Source organism: Chiloscyllium plagiosum, unplaced genomic scaffold (assembly GCF_037043375.1).
Source record: "Chiloscyllium plagiosum isolate Xiang-an unplaced genomic scaffold, Cpla_swu_hap1 HiC_scaffold_16, whole genome shotgun sequence".
In the NCBI taxonomy this organism is placed as follows: Eukaryota; Metazoa; Chordata; class Chondrichthyes; order Orectolobiformes; family Hemiscylliidae; genus Chiloscyllium; species Chiloscyllium plagiosum.
Genome location: NW_028270154.1, coordinates 40,965,973 through 40,978,577, shown reverse-complemented (window position 1 = coordinate 40,978,577; position 12,605 = coordinate 40,965,973). Strand labels below are relative to the sequence as shown.

Sequence of the window (12,605 nt, the reverse complement as noted above, 5' to 3'; positions counted from 1 at the left end):
GTAAGGTTTGGAGGGATTTGTGCCAAACACAGGAAGGTGGGGCTAGTTTAATTTGGAAACATGGGTGGGGTTGGACCAAAGGTTCTGTTTCCATGTTGTATGTCTCTATGACTACAGAGTCACAAGAATAACAGATTTTCTTCTGTAAAGCAGATTACTGAACCAAATGGGTTTTTACAAGAATCAACAAAGATTATTTGGTGGTTGTTAGGTCAGCTTTTAACTCAGCCTTTACTGAATTGATTTGAAGATGCTGGTGTTGGACTGGAATGTACAAAGTTAAAAATCACACAACACCAGGTTATCCACAACCACCTGATGAAGGAGCAGCGCTCTGAAAGCTAGTGCTTCCAATTAAACCTATTGGACTATAACTTGGTGTTGTGTGATTTTTAACTCTTTACTGAATTGACAATTCATCATTTGTCATGGAGGTATTCAAAACCACATTACCAGAATATTTTCTTGGGGACTCTGGATTACAAATCCAGTGACATGTGTTACAGGTCATTCTGTTAAAACACAAATTTCATCAACGTGAATTCGCTATAACATGATTGACAAATTGGGGATGCTGTTTCTAAGTATGAATTTTTAAAACATGTGTTGAATGTCACACGGTTACATCGGCAACACTTTAAGTGCTGTTTATAAAGTGTAATTTTTCTGTAATGTGGGGTTACACAAGAACGCATTGCTTTATAGAAGAACTGACTGTATTAGCTCGTCATAAATTCTCTACTACTATTTTCATGGCAACAGTGTCCTATTCCTGCTCCTTGGAAGAATGAGTAGAAACCTTTTAGACTTTGGTCTGCTATGAAAAGAAAGATCCTCCTATATGAGTGGAAAATAAGTTGTTTGAAGAAATAATCATCAAACTATTGCACTCTGCACAGTAAAGCTGAAGAGCATGTCTGAAATGTAAATGATGTTGGCACGAGGCAGAACTCATAACCAGGAAAAGGAGAAGAAGTAATAAAGATAAAAGTGATCGCTATAATAAAATGTTGTTATTTTGGAGTCTGAAATTGAAAGTCAAGTTTAGATGAGTATACTGATGAATAAAGACCACTTGAAAAGAATTGTCAATCTCAACACTGAAGCTGAAAAAGCAACATCAAAAATGACTTAAATGCAACTGCCACTGCGAAGGTAAAAAAGTAAACGTCAGGAATTAATCTCCCAACTTTCTATTTATTTTGAATGGTTTGTCTGAATTCTAATTCCTTTAATGTATGACCTTCTGTGCAAATCTTTTCTTCCCAAATATTTGTAAGAACAAATCTCAAAGAGTGCTAGCCCACTTTCCTGTAACACCAATTCCATGCTTTAGTTTGTGGTTGCAATGCCTTCCTTAGTTTCAGTACAACAGAAAAATCTAAATCCATTAAATTTGTTCTTGATCCCCTTGTATTAAAGACTTTAATTGTTTGTTCAATTGAACACACACTGATTTCAGCCTCTGAGACCAAGGCACTGCACTGTGCACTCACTTGATCCTCTGAAATCCATTTCAAGGTGACAAAACATACATTTTCAAATATGTCTACCCCAATGCAGAGGGATAATTAGATTTTCTCTGGCTTTAGGAGATATCCTTCCAAGGGAGCCATCAGAAAATTTATAATCTAAGCTTTAGAAGATATATAACATTTAAAGTCATGCTATCTTATTGCTACAGCTTTGCCATCACCAAAACATCAAACGGATTTCAATTTATCCTTGACCTCAAGAATATATCTAAATTTTTATGAAAGACAAATGATTATTATTCAGTGGACACAGCACAGAAGACAGCCTGGTCATTACAATTCTCAAGTGAGCCTATATGTTGACAGTCAGACAGAAAGACAGAATATTTCTGTGCTTACCCAAGACAAGAAGTGCCAGAAGTAAAATGGACTGCCTTAAGAACATTTTACTGCAGCCCTCAAGGAAAAACACCTTTGATCCAAACTGTACATTTGTGTGTTAAGAGACTGGAGTGATATCCAGTGGAAATCCCTTCAGTCTCTAAGTAGAAATTCAAGAAACGCCTGTTTACGTATTGTAATGGAACACCAATAAAATGCCACTAAAATTTCAGTTCTATCTAAATAACTCCTCCAAAGCCTTGACAAGATGCAGTCCAGGAGCTAGCCGCAATATCTAAGAATGCATATAAAGTATACCTTTCAAAGCAATGCACAGAAATAAAATACAGTAAGAAGATGAACACTAACTAAATAGAGCATAATTGTAAAACAAAACAAATTGTAAAATCAAACATAGACTGGGACTGCCATAGTCTTAAGGGTTTAGATGCAGAGATATTTGTTAAGTGTGTACAAGAACATTTTCTGATTCAGCATGTGGGTGTACCTATTAGAGAAAGTGCAAAACTTGACCTACTCTTGGGAAATAAGACACGGCAGGTGACTGAGGTGTCAGTGGGGGAGCACTTTGGGGCCAGCGACCATAATTCTATTAGTTTTAAAATAGTAATGGAAAAGGATAGACCAGATCTAAAAGTTGAAGTTCTAAGTTGGAGAAAGACCAATTTTGACGGTATTAGGCAAGAACTTTCAAAAGCTGATTGGGGGCAAATGTTCGCAGGTAAAGGGACGGCTGGAAAATGGGATGCCTTCAGAAATGAGATAACGAGGATTCAGAGAAAGTATATTCTTGTTAGGTGAAAGGAAAGGCTGGTAGGTACAGGGAATGCTGGATGACTAAAGAAATTGAGGGTTTGGTTAAGAAAAAGAAGGAAGCATATGTCAGGTATAGACAGGATAGATCGAGTGAATCCTTAGAAGAGTCTAAAGGAAGTAGGAGTATACTTAAGAGAGAAATCAGGAGGGCAAAAAGGGGACATGAGATAGCTTTGGCAAATAGAATTAAGGAGAATCCAAAGTATTTTTACAAATACATTAAGGACAAAAGGATAACTAGGGAGAGAATAGGGCCTTCAAAGCGGCCTTTGTGTGGAGCTGCAGAAAATGGAGGGGGACACCAAACAAGTATTTTGCATCAGTATTTACTGTGGAAAAGGACATGGAAGATATAGAAAGTAGCAAAATAAATGGTGACATCTTGCAAAATGTCCATATTACAGAGGAGGAAGTGCTGGATGTCTTGAAACGGGTAAAGGTGGATAAATCCCCAGGACCTGATCAGGTGTACCCGAGAACTCTGTGAGAAGCTAGAGAAGTGGTTGCTGGGCCTCTTGCTGAGATATTTGTATCATCGATAGTTACAGGTGAGGTGCCAGAAGACTGGAGGTTGGCTAACATGGTGCCACTGTTTAAGAAGAGTGGTAAGGACAAGCCAGGGAACTATTGACCAGTATGCCTGACGTTGGCGTAGGGCAAGTTGTTGGAGGGAATCCTGAGGGACAGGATGTACATGTATTTGGAAAGTAAGGACTGATTAGAAATAGTCAACATGGCTTTGTGCGTGGGAAATCATGTCTCACAAACTTGATTGAATTTTTTGAAGAAGTAACAAAGAGGATTGATGAGAGCAGAGCAGTAGATGTGATCTATATGCACTTCAAAGGCATTTGAGAAGGTTCCCCATGGGAGACTGGTTAGCAAGGTTAGATCTCACGGAATACAGGGAGAACTAGCCATTTGGATACAGAACTGGCTCAAAGGTAGAAGACAGAGGGTGGTGGTGGAGGGTTGTTTTTCAGACTGGAAGCCTGTGAGCAGTGGAGTGCCACAAGAATTGGTGCTGGGTCCACTACTTTTCATCATTTATGTAAATGATTTGGATGTGAGCATAACAGATATAGTTAGTAAGTTTGCAGATGACAAAATTGGAGGTGTAGTGGACAGTGAAGAAGATTACCTCAGATTACAACAGGATCTTGATCAGATGGGCCAATGGGCTGAGAAGTGGCAGATGGAGTTTAATTCGGATAAATGTGAGGTGCTGCATTTTGGGAAAGCAAATCTTAGCAAGACTTATACACTTAATGGTAAGGTCCTAGGGAGTGTTGTTGACCAAAGAGACCTTGGAATGCAGGTTCACAGCCCTTTGAAAGTGGAGTCGCAGGTAGATAGGATAGTGAAGAAGGTGTTTGGTATGCTTTCCTTTGTTGGTCAGAGTATTGAGTACAGGAGTTGGGAGGTCATGTTGTAGCTGTACAGGGCATCGGTTAGGCCATTGCTGGAATATTGCGTGCAATTCTGGTCTCCTTCCTATCGGAAAGATGTTGTGAAGCTTGAAAGGGTTCAGAAACAATTTACAAGGATGTTGCCAGGGTTGGAGGATTTGAGTTATAGGGAGAGGCTGAACAGGCCGGTGCTGTTTTCCCTGGAGCGTCGGAGGCTCAGAGGTGACCTTATAGAGGTTTACAAAATGGATAGAGCAAATTGATAAAATCTTTTCCCTGGGGGGGGGGGGGGGGGGGGTGGGTGGAGGTCTAGAACTAGAGGGCATAGGTTTAGATTTGAGTGGCGCTGGAAAAGCACAGCAGGTCAGGCAACATCCAAGAATCTAGGCTCTGAGTTCCAACATCTGCAGTCCTCACATTTGGCATAGGTTTAGGGTGAGAGGGGAAAGTTATAAAAGTAACCTAAGGGGCAACATTTTCATGCAGGGGTGGTACGTGTATGGAATTGGCTGCCAGAGGAAGTGGTGGAGGCTGATACAATTGCAACATTTAAAAGGCATTTGGATGGGTATATGAATAGGAAGGGTTTGTAGGGATATGAGCAGGGTGCTGGCAGGAGGGATTAGATTGGGGTGGGATATCTAGTCGGCTTGGACAGGTTGGACCAAAGGGCCTGTTTCCGTGCTGTACATCTCTATGAGTTGGTATTTCACTGAAACACATGCACACAATGCTGCAGATTTGGTTTTAACAGTAAGACAAAAAAATTATTATGAAAAGAAAGTCAAAATAAAATAGAATGACAAAGCTATTTCCATAAAATACAACTTGAAAGATTTCAACTACACAAGGCAGAACAAAATCCTATCTATCTCCACATCATCACTTTACCAGAGAGAGTTCATTTCTCCATCACACCTGTAACTTTAACTGTTTTTTTTAATTCCTGGTCTTGGCAGTTGATAGCCTCTTCCTTGCTTAGTCATACAACTGAGCTTAAACTTTCTCAGTTTTGAATAATACATTCAGGATTCTGACCAAGCGTTTCTGGTCTGGGACTTCCAACCCCTATTATATGGAAGTAAACTATTTTCTAATGGTTCTGAAATAAATCCTTTCTCCAGGAAGAATTGTTTCGACATCTGACTTCAACTAAGAGTTCTGTGAAATAAAACCATGGCTTTTCAACCTATGGTTTTTTTTTCTAATTTTTAAAACAGTGATTATTCTAAATTAAAAGCAAGTGAGATTTTGGTGTTTAATCTGTCCAATTGTAAAACTGAAACAATTTTCCAACATCACTCAAGGAGCTGTTTCTCTCATATGCTTTTTTTTAAAAAGGGTCCAGGAAGACTGACATTTATTAATCATTAAACCCCTGCATATGCACAAACCAAACAGCACAGAACATAAGTTCAATATCCAAACTAAAATAAATGACATTTATATATATCATACACCTTATGTCACAATATATAAATTGTTACATAAGCATGAATATCTTTTCTTCTTTAAGCTTACTTCTTGTCATAATTTTGATCATTTCCTTTTGTATATACTTAAATTTGTAAATCTTAAATGAACTTTTGCAATGGCAAAGGTATGAATCCAACATTAGTTATCATGCTATTGTTCCATGAATCAGGTGTTTGATTTCCGATTTATTTTTAAATGTTTCTAAAACAATTACTTTTTGTCATCTCCTTATCATCAGTTTCTGGGATTTGAAGTTTCCATATCGATTTATATATTTACAACACAAAAATTTACCATGAAGCAACAAAAACAACTTATTGTTGTTGATAACAAGGAGGATGGTCTCAGGCCATAATTAGATAATGATCAGTTGGGAAATTGAGAAAAGCAATGGCAGAAGGAACATATTCCCAATAAGTGTGAGGTGATAAATTTTGGGAGGTTTAAGAAGGGAAGGACATACACAAAGAATAGTACATCCCTAGGGAGTACTGAGGAATAAAGGGATCTTGTTGTGCAAGGCCATAGATTCCTGAAGGCAGACAGAGCGATGAAGGTGGCACATATGGGATACAATCATAGAGTCATACAGTGCTGAAACAGGCCTTTCTGCTCAACTTGTCCATGCCAATCATGTTTCCTAAACTGAACTCATTCCATTTGCCTGCATTTGGCTCATATCCCTCCAAACTTTTCCTATCCATGTACCTATCCAAATGTCTTTTCAATGTTGTAACTGTAACTGCCTTACCACTTCCTCTGGCAGCTCATTCCACATATGCACCACCTTCTGTGTGAAAAGGTTGCCCCTCAGGTCTCTTCTAATTCATTCCCTTCTCATCTTAAACATATGTTCTCTAATTTTGAACTCCCCTACCCTTGGGAAAAGACCGTGGCTATTCACACTATTAATGCCATTCATGATGTTATAAATCTCCTATACTCCAGGGAAAAAGAGCCCCCACGCCGACCTCTGTCCCCGCCCCCAGGCCTAACCCCGCCCCCACATCCAGCTCCAGTCCCACACCAGGTCCTAGCTCCCCGCCCTGCCGTGTGTTCACCATCCCTCCAGACTTGCCCCTCTCTGAGGATGAAAGATCAGTCCTCAGCAGAGGTCTCACCTTCGTTCCCACACGTTCTCGGGTCAATGAATTCAATACACGGAGTGACATTGAACAATTTTTCCGCCGCCTTCGCCTCCGTGCCTTCTTCTTCAATCAAGACTCTCGCCCACCCTCTGACGAACCCTTCTCCCACCTCCAACACACCCCGTCCACCTGGACACCCCGTGCTGGCCTCCTACCTGCCCTCGACCTCTTCATAGCAAACTGCCACCGCGATATTAACCGCTACCTGAACTCCCACACCCCTCCCACCCACTCCAATCTCTCACCCTCGGAACGCGCAGCCCTCCACTCCCTCCGTTCCAACCCCAACCTCACCATCAAACCAGCTGACAAGGGAGGCGCAGTAGTAGTTTGGCTCACTGACCTTTACACCGCTGAGGCCAAACGCCAGCTCGCAGATACCTCCTCCTACCGTCCCCTTGACCATGACCCCACCCCCCACCACCAAACCATCATCTCCCAGACCATCCATAACCTCATCACCTCAGGGGACCTCCCATCCACCGCCTCCAACCTCATAGTCCCACAACCCCGCACCGCCCGTTTCTACCTCCTGCCCAAAATCCACAAACCTGACTGCCCCGGACGACCCATCGTCTCAGCCTGCTCCTGCCCAACCGAACTCATCTCGGCATACCTCGACACGGTCCTGTCCCCATTAGTCCAAGAACTCCCCACCTACGTTCGTGACACCACCCACCTCCTCCAGGATTTCCGCTTCCCCGGTCCCCAACGCCTCATCTTCACCATGGACATCCAGTCCCTGTACACCTCCATCCCCCATCACGAAGGACTCAAAGCACTCCGCTTCTTCCTTTCCCGCCGTACCACCCAGTACCCTTCCACCGACACCCTCCTTCGACTGACCGAACTGGTCCTCACCCTGAACAATTTTTCTTTCCAATCCTCCCACTTTCTCCAAACAAAAGGAGTAGCCATGGGCACCCGCATGGGCCCCAGCTATGCCTGCCTCTTCGTAGGGTATGTGGAACAATCCATCTTCCGCAACTACACTGGCCCCACCCCCCATCTTTTCCTTCGCTACATAGATGACTGTATCGGCGCTACCTCGTGCTCCCACGAGGAGGTTGAACAGTTCATCCACTACACTAACACCTTCCACCCCGACCTCAAATTCACCTGGACAGTCTCGGACTCCTCCCTCCCCTTCCTAGACCTTTCTGTTTCTATCTCAGGCGACCGAATCAACACGGACATCTACTACAAACCAACCGACTCCCACAGCTACCTGGACTACACCTCCTCCCATCCTGCCCCCTGTAAAAACGCCATCCCATTCTCCCAATTCCTTCGTCTCCGCCGCATCTGCTCCCAGGAGGACCAGTTCAAAATACGTACAACACAGATGGCCTCCTTCTTCAAGGACCGCAATTTCCCCCCCGACGTGGTCGACGGTGCCCTCCACCGCATGTCCTCCACTTCCCGCTCCTCCGCCCTTGAGCCCCGCCCCTCCAACCGCCACCAGGACAGAACCCCACTGGTCCTCACCTACCACCCCACCAATCTCCATGTACAGCGCATCATCCGCCGTCACTTCCGCCACCTCCAAACAGACCCCAGCACCAAGGATATATTTCCCTCCCCTCCCCTATCAGCTTTCCGTAGAGACCACTCCCTCCGCGACTCCCTTGTCAGATCCACACCCCCCACCGACCCAACCTCCACTCCCGGCACCTTCCCTTGCAACCGCAGGAGGTGCAACACTTGCGCCCATACCTCCCCCCTCACTTCTCTCCAAGGCCCCAAAGGAAACTTCCATATCCGCCACAGATTCACCTGCATCTCCACCCACATCATCTACTGCATCCGCTGCAGCCGGTGTGGCCTCCTCTATATTGGGGAGACAGGCCGCCTACTTGCGGAGCGATTCAGAGAGCACCTCTGGGCCACCCGGACGAACCAACCCAACCACCCTGTAGCACAGCATTTCAACTCCCCCTCCCACTCCACCGAGGATATGCAGGTCATTGGACTCATCCACCGCCAAACCACAACAACGCGACGGTCGGAGGAGGAGCGTCTTATCTTCCGACTGGGAACCCTCCAACCACAGGGGATGAACTTGGACTTCACCAGTTTCTTCATCCCCTCTCCCCCCACCTTGTCTCAGCCGAATCCCTCCAGCCCGGCACCGCCTTCCTGACCTGCAGTCTTCTTCTTGACCTCTCCGCCTCCATCCTACTCCGACCTATCACCCTCACCTTGACCTCTTTCCACCTATCACATTTCCAACGCCCCTCCTCCAAGTCCCTCCTCCCTACCTTTTATCTTCTCCTGCTGAACACTCTCTGCTCATTCCTGAAGAAGGGCCTATGCCCGAAACGTCGAATCTCCTGTTCCCTGGATGCTGCCTGACCTGCTGTGCTGTTCCAGCAATAAAGTTTCAACTCCAGGGAAAAAGACCCAGCCTATCCTTATAACTCAAACCTTCCAGTCTCTGTAAATCTTTTTGCACCCTTTCCAGTTTAATAACACCCTTCCTAAAATTAGGTGACCAGAATTGCACACAATACTCTAAATGTGGCCTTGCTAATGTCTTGTACAGTTGTGGCATGGTGTCCCAATACCTGTGCCCGATGCCCTAACCAATGAAGACAAGCATGCAGATAGCCTTCTTCACCACCCAGTCTACCTGTGATGCCATTTTCAAGGAATTATGCACCTGCCCCCCTTGGTCCCTCTGTTTGACAACACTGCCCAACCTCCAATAAGTCCTGCCCTGATTTGTCTTATCAAAATGCAACACTTTATCTGAATTAAACTCCATCTGCCATTCCTCAGCCTACCATCACAGTTGATTGCCATCATTGGCTGGGGCATAGAATATAGGAGCAAGGAGGTCTTGTTACAACTTTATAAAACATTGGTTAAGCCACAGATGGAATACAATGTGCAGTTCTGGTCGCCACACTACTGGAAGGACATGATTGCTCTGGAGAGGGTGTAGAGGATGTTGTTTGAGATGAAAAGTCTGTTATGAGGACAGATGGAATGGCTACATTTATTTTCTTTGGAGTAGAGGAGGCTGAGAAGAGATTTCATTGAGGTATACAAAATGATGAGAGCTATAGGCAGAGTGGATCATGAGAATCTTTTCCCCGTGGCAGATGCGTCTAAGACCAGAGGGCATAAGTTTAAGGTGAGAAGTAAAGGATTTGGAGGAGATCTGAGAAAAAAGTGTTCACTCAGAGGATGGTAGATACGTGGAACAGAGGCAGAGGCAGGTACTCTCCTGATTTTTAAGAAGCATCTGGATGAGTACTTCAAATGCTGGGGTAAAGGAGGCTATGGACCAATGCAGTTAAATAGGATTAATGTGGTTTTGTGCTTGTTGATCAGCATGGACATGGTGGGTTAAAAGGCCTGTTTCTACGCTGTATGATTCTATGACTAGTACAATGAATTTAAGCAATTTAGCAAGTTTTTGCACTAATATGATCTCTGATTTAAAAAGTGAGGACAGCATGGTGGCTCAGTGGTTAGCATTGCTGCCTCACAGTGCCAAGGTCCTGTGTGGGTTTCCTCCAGGTGCTCTAGTTTCTTCCCACAGTCAAAAGATGTGCAGGTTAGGTGGATTGGCTATGCTAAAATGCCCATAGTGTTCAGGGATGTGTAGGCTAGGTGCATTCGTTAGGGGAAATGGAGAGCATTCAGGGAATGGGTCTGGGTGGGATACCCTTCGGAGGATCGGTGTGGACTTGTTGGGCCAAATGGCCTGTTTCCACACTGTAGTAATTCTGTGATGAAGTTAACTGCTTATTGTTACATGACTCTGGAGACAATTTTGTTTACATTGTGATTACGTTTGGTATTGAACTCGTGAAGATGATTCAGGGAAGGATCTCTGTAACTATGACAACTAATGTGGAAATGAGCAGTCATTCATGGATTTGTTAGCTATTATATTAATAGAATTTCATCCCAAATGTGTCACGTATCTGTTGAGCTGACTTTTTGGAAATAGATGCAGAGGGATAGATTATTGCACCTAATGGACTGTTTTTTGTGCTGCAATTTCCATACAATTCTCTGTAACGTATCATGAGAGTAATTGAAGTCCTAATTTATGACTGGGTTTTTCATCCTCTTAGTTGACCACAAAGATTATTACAATCATTTGAACACGCAGCTCTGTCATGCTGCAATAAAAAAAGACATAGTTCCAAAGTTGCCTGGAATCAAAAAGGAAGCCAATTATAAGGTTTAGAAAGAGAAATTTTATTACTTACTAACCCCCCAAAAAATAATAAATATTACACCAACCACATACAGAAACACAAGTATAATAGTCCACAAGGTGTTAGGTTTTAACCTGAGACCATGGGTCTTCTATTGACACCATCAAAAATTGAATTTGCTGGAGAAACTCAGCAGGTCTGGCAGCACCTATGAAGAGAAAATAGAGATAACATTTCAAGTCCAATGACCTTTCTCCAGCATGTTCTCTTTTTGTTTCCTTCAGATCTCCAGCATCTGCAATTTAGTTTATTATTATTCTTCAACTGATGCATTTTATCCTCAGCAGCAGCAAAATTTGTGCATATCCTTGAGTTATGAGTGAATGGATTCTTTGTTAATTTGCTTTATCACTAGATGCTGTTTCTTAAGAGGCGAAGAGGAACATAGAGAGAAAGCAAGCTTTCTAATTCTGCTGTTACAAAGCCATTGTGATAGGGTTAGGGTAAGGATTGTGCTCTACTCCCAAAAGCTGTCTCCTGAATCAATGTTTCTTTATGTGTCAGCATGCCCAGCTTTGTTGTCTTTCCCAAGTTAGATAGTCAGAAGGTGACTTTTATTCCAATATATGAAATTCCAGAAAAGTACAAATCAAACAGGAGATAAAGATCTGAATTACTTGTTTCAGATATTTTGATTAATTTCAGTTCAGACTTGGTGTTTAATGATGTTGGATCAACCATTATGGCCATTTTAAACCTGTTTTTTCCTTATTAAAAACTGTTTCAGTTCACGAAAGGTCCCAGGTATTAAGAATTAGATGATGAAAGCTGAAAATTGGCAATCCATATTTACTGCATTTATGACAATGACTGGAGCTGGTTTGAGTGGTTGAACATGTTGACAATCAGATCAGTAGCATTGGCACATTTGCAGCTAGAACGTTGTGTGCCCAGGATTCTGAATGTGGGCATTGCAATTTGATACCTGGGAATGCTGGTTTCCAACTGAGATGGGCAAAACATAATTATAATGGACGATTATAGTGTGTTGTCAAACTGGTTCCTCTCTGTTTATTTTTTTTACTGTCAAGTGCTTTTATGCTTAAGAAAGCTTCTGCAAAGCAGTCTGCTGGCAACACATGACACAACCAGCCTTCACATCTTAAAGGCAGGCTGTTTTTCTTAGAGTCGAAATGCACTGAACAATCTTGGTAAAGGTGTATGGAGGCACTGAGAGGTTGGTATGAAGCTGGTGGTATTGGCAGCTGGGTGAATTATTTGAATGACAGACTACTGACCACCTGGACACATGTAAGATTTTAAGGTGATATGTGTGGAGCTGGTACTGTAAGTATTATTGGCAGAGTTGGACAGGATGTAATACAGTACCAGGGGGCCTTAAGGACCACAAGAAGGAAGTGGAAGCAAGAGATCAAGGACTTTGAATCCTCCCACCTGGCTCCAAGGACTTTGAAGCATTGTAATAAAAAAGTCTAAAAACCTAATTTGCAAAGGTTAGTAATTATATCTTCATCAGGCATTTACCACCATACCGCCAATGTCTTATGTGGCTCAAAGCACCACACTGCCTTCACACACCCAACAGCACCCATTGGCATTCAGGGCCCGTATCTCTTATCCAAATAGACCACTTACCAGTCACACACCTACCAATGCTGCCAGCCTCAGAGCAAACCTCTC

General features: G+C 43.2%; 1 protein-coding gene across 4 annotated transcripts in view; it reads right to left on the bottom strand.

The window, feature by feature from the left end:
• spock1 (SPARC (osteonectin), cwcv and kazal like domains proteoglycan 1) overlaps nucleotides 1-12,605 on the bottom strand; it is a 531,503-nt gene that overhangs the window by 79,608 nt on the left and 439,290 nt on the right. The window lies entirely within an intron of this gene.